A 26,952-nucleotide genomic window follows, 5' to 3' on the forward strand; every position below is an offset into this window, starting at 1 on the left:
CATCATTTCACTCCTCGTTGAATAATATTCATCCACTGCTACCTCCGCGAATAAATAAAAATCCGCTTCTACCTCCATAGCATGGTTAATAATATAGCCATGTCAATCACGACATAGAAATATCATTCACTGATACAATAGGGCTGGATCTAAGGCTGGTGATTTTCTTTACTTTGTCTCTTTCCCTTTTTGTCTCATTTACTCATTTTACATAGGAGCACGTGTGGAGTATGGCTATTCCTTTCGATGGGACTTCTTCATGGGGTTTAAGACTAAGAAGCTCCGAATAATGCCCGTTGCCCACCACTCTGAATCGTGCCATCTATAATAGGGAGTAGTCCCATTGCAACAATGAGGTCCACTAGGTCTAGCACATCTTGTAAGAAGAGACTGTCACGCAAAACATACATCTTGTTGCCTTCTTCCTCGTACAGTACGTACCACTGGTACGTACTACTAGTACTACTACTACTCGTTCTCCTATAGACCTCGCGCTTGGCATCTCCAAAATATTAACCTTGCGATTGGCTCTTCGCCTCTTCGGGAAGTCGAGCAATAATGGTACTGTAGTATATATCATTCTGGCTATATGAGACCTAATGAATTGATGCACGTCCACCACGTGGGCCAGGGTCGAGGGGCGAGGGAGAGTGCGTACTATTATGTCTGTTTCAATATATATGAAGCAAAATGAGTGAATCTACACTCTAAAATACGTATATATACATCAGTGTTTGGAATATGTACTAGTGGAGTAGTTCATATTGAAATCTACTAAAGGACATATATTCCAAACAATCTCTCTAACCAAGGCAGTGACGAGGAGTAACCAGAGGGAGTAGTAAAATTTTCTCCTCGTCCTGTGAGCCACCGCGCGCATAGGCGAGGGAGCGGGCGTAAGGCACCCAGGTGCTGCTCTGGCCCATCCTAGGTGTTCTGGTCCATAAAAATTCTCCAAAAAGTTTCGTGGTGTTTGGACTCCGTTTGATATTGATTTCCTGCGATGTAAAAAAACAAGCAAAAAACAACAACTGGCACTAGGAACTAGGTCAATAGGTTAGTCTCAAAAAATTATATAAAGTTGCTATAAAATGATTGTAAAATGTCCAAGCACTACTAGGAAAAAGGCTACTAGCAGCGCGGGTAAAAGGGCTACTAGCAGCGCGGGTACCCGCACTCCTAGTATCCCGCGCTACTACTAACTTTGTTAGTAGTAGCGTGTGTGACACCCGCGCTACTGCTATTACTGAACCGCGCTAGTACTAACAAAGTAGTAGTAGCGTGCTTATAATACCAGCGCTACTAGTATCCTAAATACTAGTAGTGTGCAGGTTTTTCCCATCGCTACTAGTAACAAATTAGGAATTAAAAAATAAAAATTAGATGAAATATTCATGAATAGAGATCAGAGACACATCCAGTGCAAAATAAATTAAGGTCACACAACCATCTTAACTCTTGCAGTGTTCATGGATGCAACGTTGAACATCAACTCGAAGAGATCACGTGGACGCACACAACCATCATCAAAAGGTTGGTACGTTTCACCACCAACCTAGCCAGGCTACTTCTCTAGATGTATCTACAAAGCATCGAGGTCCTCCACCTTGAGGAACTCCGGACGGTGGCGTCGTCCTCCACCTCGATGACCTCTGAACAGTATCGTCGAGGTCCTCCACCTCGGGGACCTCCGGCATCGCAATCACCCGGACAATCATCTGTATGACGTGGTCACGGGGCTTCACGGTGAAGTCTACCCGGCCCCGAGTAGTTGAAGAGCACAACGCCCATCAGGCCGTAGTAGTCCGCATCGATCACCCTGCACCCAGTCGAGAAAGTGAAAACTTGTTAGTTTGCATCCTCGTGTAGATCCAGTAGGGTATTTTCTTCAATTATCTGTCTCTTTTAGTCTATTATGAATCTTCAAAACGAAAAAACACCTACTAAATGCATACCCTAGCTGTACGTGTTCATGCTATCTTCTTGTTTTGGTGCATTCAAGAAATACTAGTGTATTTGAGCTATATATTCTTGAAATATTTGACAGTTAACATTCTGTTCAAAATTTATTATTGCATGGATAGGGAAATCGCCAACAAAGGACTTCAGAAAATTGATTCCCACTGCTCATTAAAACATGGAATAAGCGAAGTCTATTCTGAATTTTGATATTCCATGCCAACTTCAAGTATATATGCTACCATGTAATCTTTGAACGTAGATCAAAATGAGATTTCAGGCTTTGTGGGCCTTACCATGATCAGTACGTATTAAATTCTCTAGGCTTCTCAACCTTTCCCCGTAGGGAGCATTTCTTTCACCAGGTATGTCATTGTTATGTTTGGGAAGAAACCTGGATCCGTTCAAATAGTCAACCATATCCTGAAGAAAAAACAATATACATTTTCAGTGACTCACAATATATCATCGAATACTGCTCAAGTTACTTCTAAGAATAATTGTTAAAGATCAGCCAATGTTTTCTTACGATCTTCCACTCTGCGAAGTAGAAGTTTTTTTTAAAAGCTAAACACACATTAAGATTACCTACGTAAAATTCTTCAGATAGCGAATGCGCGATGGACAAAAAATATATACTTCAGATAGCAAGGAGCAGGCCAACAGGCAACAAAATAAGTTTTTTAGCAGGGGCAACAAGTTACTACTGAGACATTGCTGGTGAAAAGATGAATTTTGGGTACCCTTCGTCCCCGACGAGCAGACTTTGTTGACAGTGGTGCAGGGTACAGTGCGGGGCAGGCGACGCGGGGAGAGGCCTGCCTGGCCGGGGCCTAGCCGAGCTTGGTGCTGAGGATGTTGCCCATGGACACCTCCGGCACCAGCGCCGGGTCGACGTTGACTCTCCGGAGAGCACCATTTTAAATCAGGCGTCAGAGCATCACTGACTGGGTGCTCGGATCCAACTACCATCTACTTTGACCATCCGAACCACATGTGACAACAAGACTCATCTGATCTCTTGTCCTCTACTCGATGTTATGAGATATTGAGATCCAATGTTATTTGTCCAGGTCTGCTACCATCTACTTATACTAATCAGAAGGCAAACCAATCCACTTACGCCCAGCCTGTTAGGACTAAACTTGTACTCCTAACAGTGGGGCTGTAAAATTTCCACAAGTGTTCATCTGGGTCTTATCCTACGCCATCTCCAAAGATTTAAAATGCAAAAGTTTTCAATTGACACGACACTTGCCATTATATATTGCAAAAAAAGTTTATGTCATCCTTGCAAAAAACTAATGCTGAAGTTCTTTCTACTGCCTTTTTTCTGAATTATTAGTTGCTGATGCCAATAAAAACAAGTACAGTTCGTCTAGCAGCATACTACAAAATATACACAGCTCAGAAGTTGAAGATACAATAAATAGATACGGCTAAAAGCATGAGACCTGCTACGTTGGAAGATAGTAACTTTCAGTATCCTGGAGAAGGCCTCCCTGTTCCCCTTGAGCGTCCACTGATCCTCTGCGCCGGAGGCGTAGTAGTCATACACCATCTTCAGGAGCTTCTCCCTGGCAAGTTTCCACTACTCGGACACGTTCGTAAACATCTCCATTCCCCTGCTCAAATTATTCATCGTCAATTCCCAGTTAATCTATCTGCCAAACAACAAAATAGATCATCTGCTTTTTCTCTGAAGAGTGAAGACGCTTGAACCTGAACTGTACATCCTCCGGATAGTTTGACAGGGAATATGAGAAATCAAGAAGGATGGCAAGACATGGAACAAATCTGGAGGCTGATCTATCCGTGGAGGAGTTGATTAGCTGAAGAATCGATCCTGGATTCCTGATTCGGTATCATATATATCACTCCATCAGTAGTTTGGGATGTTGCTTTCGAATCAGCTGTACTGAAAAACGAAATAGAAAGATTGAGCCGAGGTGATTTGACGAGTCTTGTTGTCTCATGACATTGAGTCGAGGCGATTTGAGCAGTTGCTTAACTAGTAGCGAGGATTGGAGTAAGAAAGCAGAGAAATTTCGTTACCCTGGATGGCGACGGAGCCGAGCTTGGTGGCGGGGAGGGACGAGAGGCAGCCAAGCAAGGCGTTGATGGGCATGCTGGCGACGCCGACGACGCACACGTCCATGGGATCCAGGCCGCCGTCGGGGGCGCAAGTGCTCGGGGACGGCGCCATGGCGTGCTGACTTGGCTGTTGGATCTTACCCCTCTGTGTGCTAGGGCTCACCGGTGGCGGGTGGATTGGGTTTGGCCGGAGAGAGTGAGAGGGAGAGGGACGATAGCGATCGGAGAACAACGACCACCACACGGGTGGACGGCAGATGAGAGGAGAGGAGGGTGGAAGGGAGGCCGGTGGTGGAAGGGATCTCGACCTGATCTAAATCGAGGGTGGGCGGTGTGGGAGTGGATCAGGGGTGGGAGGTGTGGCATCTGAGTGACACGCTTAACGGTAGCGTGGGTATCTCAAAAGCGCTGCAACTATCGACTTAGTAGTAGCGCATGTTTTGCAACCAGCATTATTAATATGGTCTATCTGCGGATCACGGTTAAGAATATTTATTAGTAGCATGTTTTTTAGACCACGTGCTACTAGTAATATTTAGTAGTAGCGCGGGTAAATGTAGCTCGCTACTAGTAAGTAGCAGTAGCATGGGTCAATATAGCAAGCTACTAGTAAGTGTCTGCCTATAAGTTTTTCCGTAGTAGTGAAGAATGATAATATAATAACATGAATACTTCATAAATTATAGATACAAGGGAGACGTATGAGTGGTGGCTGGAGTCCTTCCATGCCACTGCGGGTCATCTTCCACTCCGCGCCATCGTCGCAGATGCACATCACCAAGCTAGGGTATGTGTAGCACAAACTCGGGCCTCCATTTCTCTGTTCAAGTTCATTCGCGGTAATTTTTTCGTGAAATTTTACCGTATTTATCATATCTTCACCAATTAGGTAAAATATGCGGATGCGGTTTGTAGTTGTCCCTCGCTCTTGATCAGATCTAGGTTTTGTGTTCTGTTTTGAGCGAATGGAATCGTTCTATTCCCTCGAAAATTGTTTTGTTTCAAAACCTTCGTCGTGTGCATTTGTAATCCTATCCCATTTTCCCTCGCATGTACTCTTATTCACAGGAAAATGCAGTCGATCAAAGATTCTGCCCAACCAGTGCGTCAGACTGACAGAGAGGAAGATCTATTCTTGGGCACGACTGATGAGTCAAAGGCACCGAATGCAAAGAGCCCAAAGCTAGGCCCATCAACAAGCAAGCAAAATAAATCCGATGATCTAAACAACGAGCAGGAAGAGACTGCTCCAAAGAAAAAGAGAAAGGATGGACGACAGCCATACACAAACAATGCTCAATATATATCTCATGACAAGTACAATACTATCGAAGGAGAAACCGAGGATCAAAGGGAAAAGCGTCTACAAAAGATTTGACGTCACTGGGTGTGAAAATGGTTCTTCTATAAGTTCATTCACACACGTTATGCCAAGAATATTGCTTTCCATCCTCAATGGGGCGATTGCCGGGAAATATCTCCCATACCTCGTCAGGGCCCTGAAGCAAGACCTCCTTCTCCACCTGATGCTGATGAATCATCTCTACGGAGACCCACTAACTATCCCGATGAATTACTCAAACAACAAAAGAATGCTGCCATTCGAGCCAAGCATGCCGAAAATAAGAAGCTCAAGGAAGCTCAAAACTTTCGCCTAATTAAAGATGATCTTGAGAAGAAGAAGGCCGAAGGGAAAGTTGAAGGTCGCTCTAAACATAAGCATGATCCCAGCTCTGGTTTGAAGAAGAAGGGTGCTCCAAGGAAAAAGAAGGCTCCACCTGTGGATGAGTATGGCATGAGTGATCCCTCGGATGCCGATGACCCTCCTATCACAAAGGAAGACATTGCTGCTTGTGAGCAAGTTAACATCACTACTTCCATTGTCTGCCATATCTTTGTGCTCAAGTAGTTCCTTAGGCTCCTCCAAATAAGATCATTGGTCAGAGAAAAACTCCTCATACAACTTTCACATTACAACAACATGTTGATACGTCTCCAACTTATTTATTATTTTTTATTGTTCCATGTTGTTATATTATCAATCTTGGATGTTTTATAGTCATTTTATAGTCATTTTATATCATTTTTTTGGTACTAACCTATTGACATAGTGCCAAGTGCCAGTTCCTGTTTTTTCCGTGTTTTTTACATCGCAGAAAATCAATATCAGATGGAGTCCAAATGCCACGAAATTTTACGGAGAATTTTTATTGGCCAAAAGGAACACAACGGGCCCTGGCTACGCCTGGGGGGTGCCCCGAGGGGGGCACAACCCACCAGGGCGCGCCAGGAGGCCCAGGCATGCCCTGGTGGGTTGTGCCCACCTCGGGTGCCCCCGGACCGCCTCTTTGCTCTATAAATACCCCAAAAATCCCAGAACCCCAGGGGAGATGATGAAATATTCATCCAGCCGCCGCAGAGTCCAGAACCACCAGATCCAATCTAGACACCATCTCGGATGGGGTTCAACACCTCCATTGGTGCCTATCCGATGATGCGTGAGTAGTTCTTTGTAGACCTTCGGGTCCGTAGTTAGTAGCTAGATGGCTTCATCTCTCTCTTGATTCTCAATACAATGGTCTCTTGGAGATCCATATGATGTAACTCTTTTGTAGTGTGTTTGTTGGGATCGATGAACTTTGAGTTTATGATCAGATCTATCTTTTTATATCCATGAGAGTATTTGAGTTTCTTTGATCTCTTTTATGCATGATCTCTTATAGCCTCGTATTTCTTCTCCGATATTTTTTTGGCCAACTTGATCTATTTATCTTGCAATGGGAAGAGGTGCTTTGTAGTTGGTTCGATCTTACGGTGCTTGATCCCAGTGACAGAAAGGGAAACTACACGTATGTATCGTTGCTACTAAGGATAAAACGATGGGGTCTATCTCTACATAGATAGATCTTGTCTACATCATGTCATCATTCTTATTGCATTACTTTGTTTCTCCATGAACTTAATACACTAGATGCATGCTGGATAGCGGTCGATGTGTGGAGTAATAGTAGTAGATGCAGGCAGGAGTCGGTCTACTAATCTCAGATGTGATGCCTATATAATGATCATTGCCTGGATATCGTCATAATTATTTGAAGTTCTATCAATTTGCCAACAGTAATTTGTTCACCCACCGCTTCGATATTTCTCTCGAGAGAAGCCACTAGTGAAACCTACGACCCCCGGGTCTTCTTTCTCATATATTTTCCTTTGCGATCTATTTTTATTTGCTTTTATTTTCAGATCTATTAATCCAAAACCCCAAAAATATCTTGCTGCACTTTCTTTTATTTGCGATCTATTTATTCAATCTATTACAACTTTTTCCTGTCACGCACCAATTTCTGGCACCGTTACCCAAAAGGGATTGACAACCCCTTTAACACGTCGGGTTGCGAGGATTTGTTATCTGTGTGCAGGGGCTATTTATGTTGTGTTGCTTGGTTCTCCTACTGGTTCGATAACCTTGGTTTCATATTTGAGGGAAATACCTACTGTCGTTGTGCTGCATCATCCATTGCTCTTTGGGTAAATACCGACGTATCTTCAAGCGACATCAAAAGGAATTTCTGGTGCCGTTGCCGGGGAGCATCTTCAACATATACTAGGTTCCTAATTACAAATCTCATCTCCTCCCAATTTACATTATTTTCCATTTACCTCTCATTTTCCTCTCCCCCACTTCACAAAAATTTGTCGTTTTATTTGCCACTCTGTTTTGTTCGCCGTTTTCTTTTCAGATCTGTTTTTGAGTGCGATCTTGTTGTGTAGTCATCATGACTCAAGAGAACACCAAGTTATGTGATTTCTCAAATACCAACAACAATGATTTTATTAGCACTCCGATTGCTCCTCCCGCCACTAGTGCGGAGTCTTGTGATATTAATACTGCTGTGTTGAATCTTGTTATGAAAGACCAATTTCTGGTACTCCTAATGAGGATGTCGCGTCCCATCTTAATACCTTCGTGGAATTATGCGACATGCAAAATGAAAAATATGTGGACAATGATGTGGTCAAGATGAAATTATTTCCGTTTTCCTTGCGTGATTCTCCAAAATTTTGGTTCTCTTATTTGTCTCGCAATAGTATCAATTCTTGGAATAAGTGCAAAGATGCTTTTATAACTAGGTATTTTCCTCCCGCAAAAATTATTTCCCTTAGAACCCAGATCATGAATTTCAAGCAACTTGAACATGAGCATGTTGCACAATCTTGGGAAAGGATGAAAATGATGCTAAGGAATTGCCCAACTCATGGGTTAAATCTTTGGATGATCATACAAAAATTTATCTGGGGTTGAATTTTGTCTCTCATAATCTTTTAGATTCCGCCACGGGTGGTACTTTTATGGAAATTACTTTGGGTGAAGCCACAAAATTGCTTGATCATATTATGGCAAATTATTGCCAATGGCATACGGAAAGAGCTCCTACTAGTAAAAAAGTTAATTCGGTTGAAGAAATTTCTTCTTTGAGTGAAAATGTTGATGCTCTTGTGAAATTGCTTCCTAGTAGAAGTGCTCCTATTGATCTTAATGATATGCCGTTGTCTACTATGATTGAGAAAAATAGTGATGCCATAGATGTGAATTTTATCTCTCGAAATAATTTCAACAACAATGCTTATAGAGGTAATTTTAATCCTAGGCCTTTTCCTAGTAATTCCTCTAATACTTATGGTAATTCCTATGGAAATCAATCTTATAATAATAATAGGAACACCTCTGATCTTGATAATAATATTAAAGAATTTATCAACACTCAAAAAGTTTTCAACACTTCCATAGAAGAAAAGTTGAGTAAGATTGATGATTTGTCTAAAAGTGTTGATAGAATTGCTCATGATGTGGAAAATCTCAAGATGAAAATTTGTGTGCCTAAGGTTGATGAATCAATTAAGGCTCTTTATGTTTCTATGGATGAAAGTAAGAAAAGAACCGCTATGCTTAGAGCTAAAAGAGATTTTTTAGAAAAAGTGTTTTCTAGTGATTTCTTTCGCAATAGTGATGAAGATCTTAAAATGATTGGTGTTTCTTCTATTGATTCCTTGTTTAGTAAAGTTAAGATTGATGAAAAAGGGACTGGAGAAGAGTCAACTTTAGGTAGAAGGAGTCCCAATATTTCGGAGGGTGAAAATCTTGTTGAAAAAATTGATGAAAGTGGGTTTGGAGAGGTCCAAACTTTAGCTAGTAATGTGCCCACTCTTTTGGATTACAAAACTTTAATTATGATAGTTATTATTTGATTGATTGTATTTCTTTGTTGCAATCCATGATAAATTCACCCCATGCTTATGAACAAAATAAAGCTTTTACTAAATATATTGTTGATGCTATGATGAAAGCTCTTGAAGAAAAATTGGAATTAGATGTTTCAATTCCTAGAAAATTGCATGATGAACAGGAACCTACTATCAAAGTCAAAATTAAAAATTATGAGTGTTTTGGTTTGTGTGACTTGGTTGCTAGTGTTTCTACAATTCTGAAATCTTTATGTGATGTGCTTGGTCTTACTAATCTTGAAGAATGCTCTTTGAATTTGCACTTGGCGGATTATACTATTAAAAAGCCTATGGGAAGAATTAATGATGTTCTTATTGCTGAAAATAGAAATTATGTGCCTATTGATTTTATTATTGATTGTATTGTTCTTGATATTGATTGCAATCCGTCTTGTCCAATTATTCTTGGTAGACCGTTTTTACGCACCATCGGTGCTGTGATTGATATGAAAGAAGGCAATATTAACTTACAATTTCCTTTGAGGAAGGGTATGGAACACTTTCCTAGAACTAGAATTAATCCACCTTATGAATCAATCATGAGGGTATCTTATGGATCTCGAACCAAAGATGACAAAACGTAGATCCTTGCCTTATGCCTAGCTAAGGGCGTAAAACTATAGCGCTTGTTGGGAGGCAACCCAATGAATAAATTTTATTTTTTGCTTTTTGCTTCCTGTTTTTGTGTGTTAGCACAATTATGGTACTGTTATGGTTGTGTTTTTTATGTTTTAATTCGTGTTTGTGCCAAGTAAGGCCTTTAGGATCTTCTTGGGTGATAGTTGTTTGATCTTGCTGAAAAAACAGAAACTTTAACGCTCACGAAATTAATTTTAGTTTTTTACCAGAGAGAGATAAAATACCCATTCCAGTTTCAGTAAATCAATATACAAATTTCTCAGGTCGACCTAATTTTTCAGAATTTTTGGAGTTACAAAAGTATTCGAAATAGTCAGATTGTTACACACTATTCTGTTTTGATAGATTCTATTTTTCCTTGTGTTGTGTGCTTATTTTGATGGCTCTATGGTTTTCTTTGATGAGTTTTTGCCATAGAAAAGTTGGAATACAGTAGATATATGTAGTGATCCGACCTCAAACGATCAAATCTCTATGTATAAGTGTCATCCATGGATTGGTAATGCTGACACACACAGTACTCGATGATTTATAATAGAGTTCAATCACGCACTTATTACATCGAATGTCTTAAAGGAGAGTACTTATTACAATAATATGTCTGAAGGCCATCTAAATAAGATAAAAACGGAAGCTTCGAAGGTAAATGAGTCCATCAACTCCAACGGCATAGCTGAGTGCATGACAACGACCTAGCGCACCTTACTCTTCGTCTGAAAACTCTGTAACATAATACGTTGCAGTCTGTGTAGGTCAGCACATGGAATATGCTGGCAAGATAACACTATAGAGCAATGAACAAGTAGTAGCTATAACTATATGCATATATGGCTCGTGGAGGCTCTATGGTTATCTTTTGCGAAAAGCTAGTTTTTCCCTACAACAAAGGAATAGATTTTATTTAACTACAAAGTTTGTTGACGACATTGAGAATGGTAACCTCATCTCAATCCCAAATTAATAATCATTAACCCAACAAGTTAATTAAGTAAAGTGATGAGATCAACATAGTAATTCAAGCACCAAATACTCAAGATGTCCATAACCGGGGACACAGCTAATCATGATTAGTTTGTACACTCTACAGAGGTTTGCGCACTTTTCCCCACAAGACTCGATCTCCTCCGTTTTGTTTCTCGCACTGCATGGTGTTTGAGAAACGGATGACCGAGACACAGTCTTTTCGAAGAGGTCCCCTTAACCGATAGATAGGCCGTTACACCTACAATGCCCTACATCTGCTAGCTCATCATCGAAAGGATTCCCACAACTTACTCAACTATGCCAGAGCCCATAGTGGCTTGTGGATGCACATAAAAGTTTCCAGCATGAATAACATAATGATCCCTTTGAGCCTAGCTAGGAAACCATAGGAAAAATCACACAGATACCCCGGGATTCTCCTTTGGCAGCACTGGATTTCCCTAGGTGCTCACAAACCAATCCACCCAGATGTGTGTTAAAGTAGCCACCTTAAGTAAACCCTTAGTTCATAATAATACTCACAACTGTCATGAATCACTCAAACCAAACAACGTCTACGAGCATAGAATAGCAAAGTATAATAAGCGTAACGTAGTAACTCCCAAGGTTTCAATAAAAGGGCAATAGGTACTACCTCAACAACTACTTCCAAATACCCACATGTTAAACAGATCCTACTCATGAAATGTTTGAGGATTGAGACTAATGCATAAAAACTGGGTAATAAGGGATATGATCAAAGTGTTACTTGCCTTGCTGATGATCTGAAAACCCTAGTGACTCGTAGTAGCACGCTTCGCACTCCAAAAACTCTATCATGAACAAACAATAGCATACATAAGCACTCAAGTATAAGATGCAAGGGTCAAACTCAAATTAAAAGATCCAAACTGAAAGTTTAACTGAAGAGCTTTGATTTGGAAAAAGAATCAACCAAATCGGAGCAACGAAACTCAAACTACGGTCAAAAGAAGTTCGAATTCAAATCTTCTTGCAACCAAATTTTAATTTGTCAAAATCATGTTCAAGTTGGTTATCTGAAAGAGGGTAACAAGATGAAGATTTTGGCGTTGGTTTCACTAGATTTGGACAAACGAGCAAAAAGTTGCGAGGGTTTGAAGATTAGGGACTAATCTGTGAGAAAAGTATTCGCGGATAGGTCCCTGACCAAAAAAGAAAAACCTATCAAACGAACGTTCGCTAACAGAACCAAACGAACGAACGTTGTTTGCTACTGCAGATTAACGGACGAACGTCCGCAAATTAGACCCAAACGTAAAACCGAGAAAAACCCTAACCCTAAAAATAAACCGATCTAAACCGAAGAACCGAAAAAAACAAAAATGAACCGGCGAACCGGGACAGTTTTTATACCGATTCATGACGACGGCGGTCAACGGCGACGGCGGAACTCCGGCGGCACCGGCGAGGCAAAGCGGCGGCGACGGCGTGGGACGGCGACGACGGACGGTGGCGTGCAAACGGCGGCAGCGGCGGGCGGCGGCGCTGTGAGTTGCGGTGGCGGGGGCTGCGGGGCGGAGTGGGGAGGAGGCGGCGGGGTGCGGCGATATATAAAGGGGGGCGGGGCGGCGCAAGCCTTGGGCGAGGGGGCAGCCATGGGAGTCTGGCTCGGACTCCCCTCGGCGTCCGTGCGGCGGCGGGGCGATGTGGGCTGCGGCCCGGCTCGGCTAGGCCTTCGGCCCACTCGGGCGATGAACTTTTTTTAAAATAAATAAATTTCGCCCAAAGAAAATCCTAATAAAATATAAAAAAATCTAAAAAAATACCAGAAACAATTTTCACCGTCTAAACCTAATATTTAGAACAAGGTGAACACTTTTCTAGCCTAAAATGCAATATTCAAAACTGCATTTTTTTTCTAATTCAAATAAAATAGAAAATAAAATGCCAAATAAAATTGTAATTTGATTTTAAGTTTTTTCTCCAATATTCCTTTCATTTGAAGAAGTCATATTATATTCTCTCTTTTATTTTTCATATTGGAAATAATTGGAGAGAAAATAATTAAAATCAAATTGATCCTCTTTTCAAATTTGAGAAAAATTCAAATATGAAATTTTGTGAAACCTCCAACTCTCTCCTTGGGTCCTTTAGTTGCTTAAGATTTCTAGTACCACAACCAAAATGGAAATAAAATATGATATGCATATGATGACCTATGTATAACATCCAAATTGAAAATTGGGATGTTACAATATAATACAAAAACAAAATATGAATTGGTTTGATCCAGTACTTATAGTAGTGATTTATTGTTCTTATACTAACCGATCTCATGAAGGTTTTGTTGAGTTTTGTGTGATTGAAGTTTTCAAGTTTTGGGTTATCTTATGATGGATGAAGGGAGGATGGAAGAGCCTAAGCTTGGGGACGCCTCGGCATCCCAAGCTATTATCCAAAAATGAGCAACCAACTAAGCTTGGGGATGCCCCCGAGTGGCATCCCCGCTTTCTTCCAACGATCATCGGTATTTCACTCGAAACTATATTTTTATTCATCACATGATATGTGTTTTGCTTGGAGCGTCTTGTATGATATGAGTCTTTGCTTGTTTTATTTTGTGTTTTAAGTCATCATTCCTTGCTGGACACACCTATTTGAGAGAGCCAAAATTATGCCATGACTTGTTAGAATTGCTCTCTATGCTTCACTTAAATTTTATGAGCAATGGACTTGCTCTAGTGCTTCACTTATATCTTTTTGAGCACGGTGTGCTTTAGTATTTTTGAAGAAATGCTCTCTTGCTTCACTTAGATTTACTTGAGAGTTAGTAAAATTTTCAAGAAATTCTCTCTTGCTTCACTTAAATTAATTTGAGAGAAATAAAAATATATTATGCTCATGATCTTCACTTATATTTGTTGGAGCTTGTCAAAAGCAACACATGAAAATTAGTCCCAAAGTGATAGATATCCAACAAGGATATAATAAAAACTTTCATGAGGATCATTGGACAAAATAAACTTGATTATTAGTAAGAGTTTTGAGATATGATGATGTGATATGTGAGTCATCTTGATGAGTAATTATGCTTTAGTAAGAATATTGGTGTTAAGGTTTACGATTCCCTATGCAAGTACGAAAGTCAATAGTCATGCAATGAAATTATATCCTACTTGTGGTGCATTATTCGGTGTTATTTATGCTTAATGATTGCTTATGAGATTATTCGTTTCTTAGTTAGTCGCTTCCCAATCTTTTGTTATCCTTCATTTTGCACTAAGTATGATCACTACTTGTGCATCCAAAAACCTTAAACCAGTTTTGCCATATGAGTCCACTATATCTACCTATATGCGGTATTCTTTTGCCGTTCTAAGCAAATTTGCATGTGGCATCTCTAATTTTCAAAATAAACTTCTCTTTTGTGTGTTTGTTTCACTCGCGGAGCGGTGAGGCGTGGCTAATATTTTCCATGCTAGACGTGTTATTCTCAAGAGGAGTGTTTATTCACTTGTCATTACACAAGAGTAAGGCAAAGGTATTAGGGATGCCCAATCCCGAAATGCGAAAAAATATGAATTTACTTTATGTTGTCAAATAATAAATTCCTTGGGAAGTGTTGGTATGAAGGGCAACCGTGGATACGGCTAGCCATGGAAAGTGAAAGTATGGTGCAAAAAGGAATAAACTTTATTTTCTGTTTGGGAACCGCCTATGATATATCTATGCATGGAAAGTATTGGGAACTCTAAGTCATTTTTGTTGGTGGGATGGATACACCTCTCAAAATGTTTTTATCTCTAAGTTTTTCGCATTGAGCTCTGGCACCTCTACAAATCCCTACTTCCCTCTGTGAAGGGCCTTTCTTTTACTTTATGTAATTTTTATTTTGAGTCTCCATCTTCTCTTATAAAAGCACCAACTAGGAGGCAATATGATCGTACATAAGTATTGGGTGTAGCTAATATTCGAGTGTGTTTCATGAATGGATCAATGTTTGAGCATGATGGGCTAGGGATAATTTATTTTAGCATTGATATTTTGAAAGACATGGTTGCTTGTTGATATGCTTGTGTATCTAAATTATCATGTCAAAACTAGACTATTGCTCTGAACAATATAAAAGTCCAAATGTCCATGCTATAAAGAAAAGAATATGATATGACATGATAGGCAGCATTCAACATCAAAAATTCTGTTTTTATCACTTAGCTACTCGAGGACGAGTAGGAGTTAAGCTTGGGGATGCTGATATGTCTCTGACATATCTACAATTTTTTATTGTTCCATGATGTTATATTATCAATGTTGGATGTTTTATAATCATTTTATAGTCATTTTATATCATTTTTTGGTACTAACCTATTGACATAGTGCCAAGTGCCATTTCCTGTTTTTTCCGTGTTTTTTACATCGCAGGAAATCAATATCAGACAGAGTCCAAATGCCACGAAACTTTACGGAGAATTTTTATGGGCCAAAAGGAACACAACGGGCCCTGGCTGCACTTGGGGGGTGCCCCGAGGGGGGCACAACCCACCAGGGCACGCCAGGAGGCCCAGGCACACCCTGGTGGGTTGTGCCCACCTCGGGTGCCCCCCGGACTACCTCTTTGCTCTATAAATACCCCCAAAAATCCCAGAACCCAAGGGGAGTCGATGAAATATTCATCCAGCCACCACAGAGTCCAAAACCACCAGATCCAATCTAGACACCATCTCGGATGGGGTTCACCACCTCCATTGGTGCCTCTCCGATGATGCGTGAGTAGTTCTTTGTAGACATTCAGGTTCGTAGTTAGTAGCTAGATGGCTTCATCTCTCTCTCTTGATTCTCAATACAATGGTCCCTTGGAGATCCATATGATGTAACTCTTTTGCGGTGTGTTTGTTGGGATCGATGAACTTTAAATTTATGATCAGGTCTATCTTTTTATATCCATGAAAGTCTTTAAGTTTATTTGATCTCTTTTATGCATGATCTCTTATAGCCTCGTATTTGTTCTCTGGTATTTGGGTTTTGTTTGGCCAACTTGATCTATTTATCTTGCAATGGGAAGAGGTGCTTTGTAGTGGGTTCGATCTTACGGTGCTTGATCCCAGTGACAGAAAGGGAAACGACACGTATGTATCGTTGCCACTAAGGATAAAATGATGGGGTCTATCTCTACATAGATAGATCTTGTCTACATCATGTCAACGTTCTTATTGCATTACTATGTTTCTCCATGAACTTAATACACTAGATGCATGATGGATAGCGGTCGATGTGTGGAGTAATAGTAGTAGATGCAGGCAGGGGTCAGTCTACTAATCTTGGACGTGATGCCTATATAATGATCATTGCCTGGATATCATCATAATTGTTTGAAGTTCTATCAATTGCCCAACAGTAATTTGTTCACCCACCGCTTTGCTATTTTTCTCGAGAGAAGCCACTAGTGAAACCTATAGTCCCCGGGTCTTCTTTCTCATATATTTGCCTTTGCGATCTATTTTTATTTGCTTTTATTTTCGGATCTATTAATCCAAAAACCCCAAAATATCTTGCTGCATTTTTTATTTATGATCTATTTATTCAATCTATTAAAACTTGCTCCCATCACGCACCAATTTCTGGCACCGTTACCCGAAAGGGATTGACAGCCTCTTTAACACGTCGGGTTGCGAGGATTTGTTATCTGTGTGCAGGGGCTGTTTACGTTGTGTTGCTTGGTTCGCCTACTGGTTCGATAACCTTGGTGTCATATCTGAGGGAAATACCTACCATCGTTGTGCTGCATCATCCCTTCCTCTTTGGGGAAATACCGATGTAGCTACAAGCAACATCACATGTCAACACCACTCCTCATCCCGATGCTATAGATATGAAGGGTTTGGTTGTTGATGCTCTAGTCGAGTCTGCTAAACCAGGCGAAAAGAATTCTAAGCCTGCTCTTAAGAAGATCAAGGCTCCCAGCCCAATCAGAATGCTCCACTAAAACATGATGATGCAGCTCCGAAAGGAAAATCTACCAAGTTTACTCCCACTTTGACTCAGCCACTGGCTTCTAAGCCTCCAACCGGGAGTGTTACACCACAACCTGCTCTTGTTCAAGCAACCACTAAAGTCGCACATCATTTCAATCACACATTCATTATGGAACAACTTGACAAGTTTGTGGAAAATCCATTTGATGGAGAAGTGGCATCACTCCCAATTCCTGTTGAAGTCATTGCTCAGGCAAGATCCCTTGTGAATGATATGTGCGAAGACGCTATTGAAATCAATTTGTCCATTGAGATAACTAATTTGGACAATCGAATGAAAACTGCCTCGTCCAAGTTTGTCATTCGTGAGCTCGAAAATTCCTACAAGGATGTTAATCGTATCATGACCATGCTTCGACATCGGCGATTGGGTTTTCACTCGAACCTAGATACAATCGTGTGTAAGATCTGTGTTGAGCATGAAGCGAAATTAACTGGCTATAATGACCTCATCAAAGGTCACATTGATGCTGAAGTTCAAGAAGAGAGGAGGCAACGTAAGAAAACTTCTCACAAACCAGTTGTCACTGCTCATGAAGAGATTCCGCCTAGTCCTGCTCCTCCTACAAAGGGAAAGACTCCTGAACCTGCTTAGGCATCCGAAAATCAACTCTCACCAAGGTCAAATGAAATAGTGCATGTGGCATCCACTGATCGTCTTGTCTCTCCCTCCAAGTTTAGTCCTGAGGAAGGTGAACTTGTTCGTCCGAAGCATCTGCTCCACCTCCTCCCATACTATCAATTCCCTTAGAACTACTATTGGTTGAACAATAGCAACCCTCTCAATCTGAGGCCGAGTGAAATCAAGCTCCACCAACTAAAAAATAATCAGTTCCAATTGCTTCCGAAGATCAACATGCTGAAACAACAACTCCTACAACCTTTGCTCCATCATTGCTCCAATTGACAACTAATTGGAATGCTCATTCTGGTGACCCTAGACCATCTGCTTGTTGATTTCTTTCTAGTCGTCATCCAGACTCCATGGTTTATGGTGATGAGTTTCTTTCTCCCAAAGAACTCAATCTTCCATTTCCTCGAGAAACATTGCATATATTTCGGCTGGTGCTAGTGCTAAAGGCCCTCTGTTCAACAGGAACACTCTGATAGAACATGTGGTGCCCCCATGTTTGGTTCTGGTAATTGATGACAATCTCTATGGACTAAGGGTTGCCTTGATTTATATTCGTAGGATTAGTCCATAGGCATTTCTTGAAGACCATTTGTTGGTTTCAAGGTTATTAGAAGAAGAATATGTGTTGACTAAGGTGTTATTGAAGGATTTATCCAAAGATTGGTCACGTGAGAGTTGAGCCTATTGCAAGCATTCTTGAAGAAGAAGATTGCGTGAAAATTCATGTTTACCTTCAAGACATCATCTTAATGAGGAGAGTTGGAAAGATTCAAGGTTTATCAAGACTAAGTACACAGAGTGATTCAAGTTGATAAAAACACAAAGCGTAGAAGATGTACCAAGCGGGATCAAGTGATCTCATGGTATGGTAAGCATTTTCCATTACGCTTTGTGTACTAACTCGTGGTCTATGTAAGAGTTGTTGTGGCGTTAGGTATATTTCCATGGTCATGCATCAAAAGGAAAATACCATATAACCCATGGAGGATGACATCAAGTGGTGATCGCCATCAAGGTTGTGGTGTGAAAGTTCAAGTGGATCATCAGGAAGAGATCACATGCTTGGATCTTGCCGTCCATTATGGTGACAATGGGAATGTGAAGATGTGCGGAAGAATGGCTCACCCATAGTGGAGTATGGGGAGCAATCAACTAGTCTTCATCGAGCCAATGCAATCAAGAAACGTGGTCCAACTTGAGGAAGTCGAGATCGTCATCATCTAGCTCAAGTGGACTATGTGCAAGGCAAAGGTTTGCCCTTGATAGGTTTCTATTTTGCCGGTCTCATGGTGGTAGTTTGGAGACTGGGTTATAGGATCAATTGTCGTACTATCAAAGGGGGCTCTCAAGTGAGTAGCTTGATCGTATCATTCATAGAGAGCTCAAACCATTGCATCCTTGTATCATATTTCTTGGTTCTTATTTGGTGTTTCTCTTTGCGAGTTTTAGAGCATATGGTCATCTTCATGACAAGCTCGAGTTCATAAAAAATGGAGTTCATATGCATCTTCTATGATGTTTTCAATGTTGGAGTTTATGTTGGTTCTTCACTCATGGAGGTTTCACATCTCTATATCATAGGCATAATCTCTATTGCCACTCTGAAGTTTTCCAGATGTGATTTGGCAATTATTGTCGTTAGCTTTCTATCAAGCTTAAGTTCATCGAAATCGGAGTTCGTTTGCAGAAGTTATGGCAGTTTTGGTCTTCGTGCATCCTTCTATTTTGCTTGGGCAGTTTTTCAGCTTGAGCGGTAGTAGAGCGCGGTAGTACCTCTCCCACGAGCGGTAGTACCACTTAGGCGGTACTTCCGCTGACTAATACCGCTTCCACTTTCTGTAGCGACCCAATCCCAATGGACCGGAGTCTCTATGCTTCTGTGTCATCCCTGGATCGGTATGCTGACACACACAATACTCGAGGAATTATAATAGAGTTCAATCACACACTTTATTACATCGAGGTCCTCATAAAGAGTATTTATTACATAAATATGCCTGAAGGCCATCTAAATAAAAATAACTATGAAAGCTTCAAAGGTAAATGAGTCCATCAACTTCACGGCAAAACTGAGTGCAGAACAATGACCTATCGCACCTTACTCTTCATCTGAAAATCTGCAACATGAAATGTTGCAGCCACAAAGGGTCAATACATTGAATGTATTGGCAAGTCATGCCCAAAGTATGAAAACATACCTATCATCTACATGCAAGGATATAGCAAGTGGATAGCTCTAAGGTTTATTTTGCATAAAGCCAATTTTGTCCTACATCTACTCACTAGCAAAATTTTATTCCTTTACATTTTTATTAACCTATTGTTAAATTGGACCGCCTCCAACTTAACCCACCTATGAGAGCCTCCGAGGATCATAGGTTCCCAAATTGTTATTTCCGTGAGAACCCCCGGGGATCATGGTTTAATTACCACATCAGAATAATTATTTGGGATGAGAAGATCTTCCAGAGGTTTCAAGTCCAGTTGCTCAAAGTTGTCCGTAACCGAGGACACGGCTAATCATGATTAGTTTGTACACTCTGTAGGGGTTTTCGCACTTTTCCCCACAAGACTTGATCTCCTCCGTTTAATTCCTCGCACTGCCTGATGTTTGAGAACCGTATGATCGAGACATAGTCTTTCCGAAGAGGTCTCCTTAACCGATAGATAGGCTGGTACACCTACAATTCCCCTACATCTGCTAGCCTATCATGGAAAGGTTTCCCACAACTTACTCAACTATGCCAGAGCCCATAATGGCTTGTGGCTGCACACGGAAGCTACTTGATATGGAACATGTCCAACCTTTTTGAACCTGGGCGACATTCCACACCTTTTCCTGAGTAATGCAGAGCCTCTCGGAGGTTACATACTCGTCAACTGGTCCCGACAAACCTTTCGACCCCAGATGATTGATTAATTGGTATTGCAGAGCCTCCGAGGAAATACAATACATGTAAGTTCTTAATGTAGTCATTGCTTAAGTTCTCTTGCAACTTTCATGAATCACGCGATACCCAATCCACGTCTACCATAGCATGGCTAAGCAATAACTACACTATAACGATTCCCAATGTGGCGGCAAAGACTATCAGGATCAGGCTATCCTATATATCTGGCTTTAACATGGCATAGTAGTCCTATACATGCATACTACTGTGTTAATAGAGGGCACTACATGCAGAGCAAAAAACATAGGATTGGTATGATCAAAAGTGCAAACTTTCCTATTAAACTTTATGAAGTACTCCACACTCAATGTCCTGACAATTGTACTCTTGGCACTCTGGACAATCTAGCGTGAGCAAGCAATAACATACATAAGCACTCATGCACAAGATTCAAAGAAAAGATCTCGGAAAACTTCGAAAACAAGGAAATAACTCTTGCGAACAGAAAACAATTTTCAACAGTACTAAAATTATGTGGATTAGATCTTAACAGAAAGTTTAGGTCAAGAGCTTCGGTTTGCAAAATGAATCAACTCAAACGGAGTACGAAACTTAAGATACGATCAAAAAAGTTCAAATTCAAATCAGTTTGAGTTCAAAATTTAAAACTTTAAAAATAAAGTTGAGTTGGTTTTCTGGATAGGTAAGATCATGACGAAGAATTTGGCGTTGGTTTTATCTAATTTGGATGAACGAGTAAAAAGTTATGGCTATTTAAAAAATCAGGGCCAAGTAGTTTTACGGAAGAAAAATAGTTACGGCTAAACGAATTCTAGGTCTAATGTATAAATACTGAGACTAATTGGTAATCTAATTATTCCACCGTACTAGTCTAGAAATAATAAGCTACGAGAGTATAAAAATATACGAAGAAAGATACCTTTATAAGGTAGAAAAAAGACGACTTCAAAGAGAGGAGACAACTTCCAGAAGTCCCGCCGGAAAGAAGAGATATATTTTTCTTTTGTGAAGCTAGTCAAACCAAAATATTGATTTAACCCGCAGTGGATGATTTTTGAAGGCTCTATGAGTCTATATTTATAGGTGGAAAAGAGGCATAGGGGTCAAAGGCTAGGCAGTGTGAGACTAAACTTAGACGAAAAGAAAAGAAATATAGGCGAAAAGAGAGGCGCTCGCATGGGCCTAAAAGTGTTCGGCCGGCCCCGCGAGCTATAGTTTTTTTTTACAAAATTCAGCCAAAGTGAAAAAGAAAATGGTTGGCTGGGCCTGGTCCATGTAGGAGAGAAGAAAAAAAATGATGGGGCGCCCAATGTCACTATGCTGCGCACGTGTGCGATAGTTAGTTCCAGGCGCACGCACAGTTTTTTAAAAAATAGAAACAGAAAAGAAATAACTGAATAACAAAAATAAAAATAAAATTGTACATAGGCATATTATATATCAAAAATTTCAGAAAAATATTTCCTAAACGATGAACATATTTTCAGCGGAAAATAAATTCCACAAAAATTTAAATAAAGCGAACAGTACTAGTGGTTCATTTAAAAACCAAATAGAAAATATTTTAAAATACCAAAATGATTTCAAACTCATTTTTCTCTACTTTTCTATTGTAGGGAATCATTTTACCCTATTTCCCATATATTTCATTTTTGGAGAAAAATAATTTGAGTAAAAACCAAATAACTCCAAATTGAAAGTGGGTTTAAGAATAACTTCAAAGGGACTTTCAATTTGATTCTTTGAAACTTCTAACTCTCTTTCTTAGCATTTGAAGAAGTCATTTTATCTTCTCTCATGAAACTCATTGAGTTGCATAAAGTTTCCGAATTTGAAATATTTTCAAATGGAATTCAAACCTTTTCAAAACCTCTTTTTCATTTAATTAAATGGAAGAAGTCATATCATCTTCACTCTAGGGTTTTGTGATGAAATGAATTTTGAATTCATGGAGATCATAAATGCAAGGTGAAAGTTTTGGGAAAGTCATTTCATTCCCTCTCTTTCAATTTCAAAAAGAAAAAGTTTTAGATTCCACTGAATTTCACACAACGAATCACTAAAGCAATCATTATTTCCTAATTAATATAACATTCCAAAATTTAGAATTTTGGGATGCTACACTTTCGCTTATTTTTATGCTTCTATTACCCAGTCTGCGTGAGCGGTGAAAGGATCGATATGGTTGACTAGAGGGGGGGGGGGTGAATAGGCAACTAACAATTTTTAACTTTTCTTTACCGAATTAAACTTTGCATCAAAGTAGGTTGTCCAGATGTGCAACTAGGTGCGCAACCTATATGATGCAACAACAACAAACAAGCAAGCAAGCGAGAGAAGTAACACTAATGAGCTTGCACAAGTAAAGGTAAGAGATGACCAAGAGTGGATCCAGTGAAGACGAGGATGTGTTACCGAAGTTCCTTCCTTTTGAGGGGAAGTACGTCTCCGTTAGAGCGGTGTGGAGGCACAATGCTCCCCAACAAGCCACTAGGACCACCGTATTCTCCACATGCCCTCACACAATGCGAGATGCCGTGATTCCACTATTGGTGCCCTTGAAGGTGGCAACTGGACCTTTACAAACAAGGTTGGGGCAATCTCCACAACTTAATCGGAGGCTCCCAACAATACCACGAAGCTTCACCACAATGGACTATGGCTTCGTGGTGACCTCAACCGTCTAGGGTGCTCAAATACCCAAGAGTAACAAGATCCGCTAGGGATAGGTGGGGGAATCGAAAATCTCTTGGTGGAAGTGTAGATCGGGGCCTTCTCGACCACTCCCGAGCAAATCAACAAGTTTGATTGGCTAGAGAGATAGATCGGGCGAAAATGGAGCTTGGTGCATTAATGGAGCTTAAGGGGGAAGAGGTAAGTCAATGGGGAAGAAGGGGACCCCCTTTTATAGTGGGGGAAACAATCCATACCGTTGCCCCACTAAACAGCCCCGCAAAGGGCGGTACTACCACGGGAGACAGCGGTACTGCCGCTGGGTTAAGCGGTACTACTGCTCCCTTCGGCGGTACTGCCGCGCAAAATGAAGGGTAAAGGGAAAGCGGGAACCGGGCGGTACTACCGCGGAGGAAGGGCGGTACTGCCGCTAATGAGCGGTACTGCCGCAGCGAGGTACCGCAAAATCCGACACAGAAATAGACCCCTCGAATCGACGCGGTAGGGACCTGGCAAGCCAGCGGTAGTACTGCTGCGGAGTCACCGACAGTACTACCGCTGCGGAGCAGTACTGCCGCTTGTGACCCCTGAGCGGTACTACCGCTCGGTACCACGGTACTACCGCTGGGACCCAGACAAAACCCATAAGAAGAGAGAAGATCTTTCCATAGAAGCGGAAGGGCTCGGAGGGTGAGAAGCGGATGTGTATGTGTTGATTCCACCCATACCAAAGCGGACCCCCTCTTGATAGTACGGTGCCCTCTATGCAACTAGTCCACCGAGAAAGAAACAGAGAGGTACACCGTCTTGAATGACACTCCGAGGGGAAGAAATCGTCTCGTGCCAAGGATGAATATCTGAAATGCTCAAAGCACACGATTAGTCCGCAAACACGTCATCAATCACCAAAACCACATCAAGAGAGATATGCCTCAATAATCTCCCCCTTTTTGGTGGATTGATGACAACTAGGGATTTGCACAAGGAAAAGATATAAAAGTAAGGATACTTAGAACTACAAAATATAGATGGGATCCCCCTGAATGTGTGCACCTAGTTAGTGGAGCCTTTGGAATGCAAGACACACACATTCGGATCAACACTCGCCCTGTATTTTATAGTCAAACAATTCTAAGCACAGGATATATGAGAGCAGGGTATAAAATAGGATAAGCATGCAACTCATAAGATACTACAGTACTGAATAGACATAAGTAATAAGGTAGCAATAGGGTAGCATATGTCTCACACCATATGTCTAGAACTTAGGTCTCACTGGCACCAAACCAAACCAAGCAAAGACAACGAGAAAACACACGAGAAAACACAAGACAACACAAAGACACACTCGCAACACGGCAACAACACAAATCCCTAAACTCTCTCCCCCTTAGGCATTAAGACACCAAAAGGGAAAAGAGCGACGCTACGGCTCCAGGTGATGGCAAGCTAAGGATCTCGAACATCACATCTCAGCGTGATCTTCTGCATCTTCGTCGTTTGTCGGAAACTGCTCGGCGTTTGAATTGGTCCAAGGGCAATGCTGGTGAATCCATTCATCCTCTTCAGTGACCTGTCCCTCAGAACCACTAACAACGGTTGCCCCCAACTGACGCATGAGCTCCTTGTGACGCCCCCTGGCCTTCTTCACCGCCACATGAGTCATGTACTGGCCATGTGACTCCATGCAGAAGAGCTTCCTCATCTTGTGCTTGAGTTTCTTTGCCCAAGAGGGCTCTGTCCCAGACGGCTCATAGTACTCATCGTCAGCATCAGCCTCAGCCTCAGTCTCCATGGCAGCGGCAGCAGTAGATGGGCCCCCGGGTTTACGCACTGGGGTGCCCCAATTGTCCTTCTTCCTTAGACGCTTGATCTCATGAGAAACCAAGTCTCCAGTTTCCAACATCACTCTGGGATAGACACGTGCCCAGGCCTTCTCAATGATCCTCATGATGAATGGACCATATATCGGGCACTTGTGCTCAGAAACGGCAGAGAGAAGTTCAGACCACATAACATGAGAAATGTTCAGGCTCTCTCCAGTGTTTGCTTCCTTCTCGTGCTGGCAGAAAAGAAGCATGTCCACGAGATAGGAGTGGACCATATCCAGATTCCCGATGCAAGGGAAGAGAGTCTCACGGAAGACACGATGAAGAATGTCCAGATAGGTAGACAGCTCATAGGTTTCCTTCTTAGTCATTGGGTTAACCTTCAAAGTACAGTAGGGCCAAAGGGCTTGCTTGTGAGTGGATGTAGCATTGCGGTGAGGGCGGAAGTCGAGTGGAGTCTCAAGCCCGTGATCTTCCACATCAAGTAACTCCATGAAGGCCTGCCACTTGACGGAAAGCAATTTGCCATTGGTCATCCAAGTCAGAGTCCTGTCGGCATCAGTTCCAAGATGAACGGTAGCAAAGAATTGAGCCACCAAATCTGCATCAAAATCCTTGTTGAACTGCATGATCTTGAGAATGTTTAGCTGAGAACACATCTGAAGGGCTTCGCCAAAGTACTCAGGGTCCTTCTCCATAGCATCCGTCTCGATGGAGCGTATATCAACATAGAGATTCTTCTTGGCCTTGATCACATCAAAATAGATGGTAAACTGAAAGTGGTTCCAGAACGGGCGGTTCACCAAAGAGGGATCTTGGTCTTCCTCATAGGGGTTGCGGCGATGCTTTGCCCAAAACTCCTTGGTAGTCATCTCAGTCACAGTATTTCCCTTTGGCTTGTTGGAGGATCTCTTCGACTGCTGAGGTGGTGGTGGAGCACTTGAGGATGCGCCTGCTGGTGGCGGTTGAGTACTAGAGGAACCACCTGCTGGCTCAGAGGTACGGTAGCGCTTTGACATTGCACGCCCGGGGTTGACATGGCGGACCTGCTGCTCAGGATGATCATCACATGGAACCAAACACACGACCATCAGAAACACACTAAAGAAAAGAGCATAAGCCACCAAGCGAAACAAAAAGGATCAAGGTGAGGTAGAAAATATTGGAACTGGGCATCCGACGGTAGTACCGCAATCTACCCGCGGCAGTACTGCTCGGGCGGCAGTACCGCTCAAGGAGAGCGGCAGTACCTCTCGTGCGGCAGTACCGCTCAAGGTGAGCGGTAGTACCGCCCAAAATGGGGAACAACGGTTTTATACTTCCGTGGTCAGATCCAGCACTACCGGGATGCCAAATTCAAAATTTTATCCTACCAAACATCAATCCAAAGAGCCTAGAAGCAATCTCCATCCACCACAAGCCTCTTCATAGCCAAAAAACTAGTGAACAATGCCTATTGCCCCTAAGAACTAGATGCAAGATCTAGGCAAAGAGAAACCGAGAACGGAGGCAATACCGGCATCCATGGTAGGAGGACGAGATGGAGAACGACTCCACCGGAGGGAATGGAGAGAAGCGGCCAGAAAACGGCGGCCAACCAGTGCCCTCCCACGGCGAGGCGTCGCTGGAGCGACGAGGAAGACGAGCGAGTGGGGGCGAATGGGTATGGGGAGAAAATAACTCCCCCGCCCTGATATAACCCCCAGCGCCCGCCCCTCAGCGGCAGTACCACTGGTGAGGGTGGTAGTACCGCTTAACCCTCATAAGCGGTAGTACCGCAATCGTAGCGGTAGTACCGCTCAGCCGCATAGAGGACTAGGCAAAAAGGGGCTTAACACTCGAAAAAGAACGAAAAGAAAACGGGAACAAAAGACACACACAAAAACGACAAAGAGAACGAGAAGCACACACCTCTTCAAGAGAGGGTGGTGGCCGAGGCCACCTATGTTTGA

General features: G+C 41.8%; 1 long non-coding RNA gene across 2 annotated transcripts; it reads right to left on the reverse strand.

The window, feature by feature from the left end:
• Nucleotides 1–1,397: 1,397 nt before the first annotated feature.
• Nucleotides 1,398–4,377, reverse strand: LOC125524690 (uncharacterized). Of its 2 annotated transcripts, XR_007290917.2 has the most exons (5): nucleotides 4,015–4,373; nucleotides 3,682–3,877; nucleotides 3,414–3,584; nucleotides 2,256–2,382; nucleotides 1,398–1,819 (listed from the first exon to the last, which is right to left on the reverse strand). It is a non-coding gene; the product is annotated as an uncharacterized LOC125524690 (long non-coding RNA). The 2 variants fall into 2 exon arrangements; XR_015611694.1 differs by having other exon boundaries at nucleotides 3,414–3,877; nucleotides 4,015–4,377.
• Between the last annotated feature and the right edge of the window lie 22,575 nt (nucleotides 4,378–26,952).

Source organism: Triticum urartu, chromosome 7A (genome assembly GCF_056163025.1).
Source record: "Triticum urartu cultivar PI428250 chromosome 7A, HENAU_Tu73, whole genome shotgun sequence".
Taxonomy (NCBI): domain Eukaryota; kingdom Viridiplantae; phylum Streptophyta; class Magnoliopsida; order Poales; family Poaceae; genus Triticum; species Triticum urartu.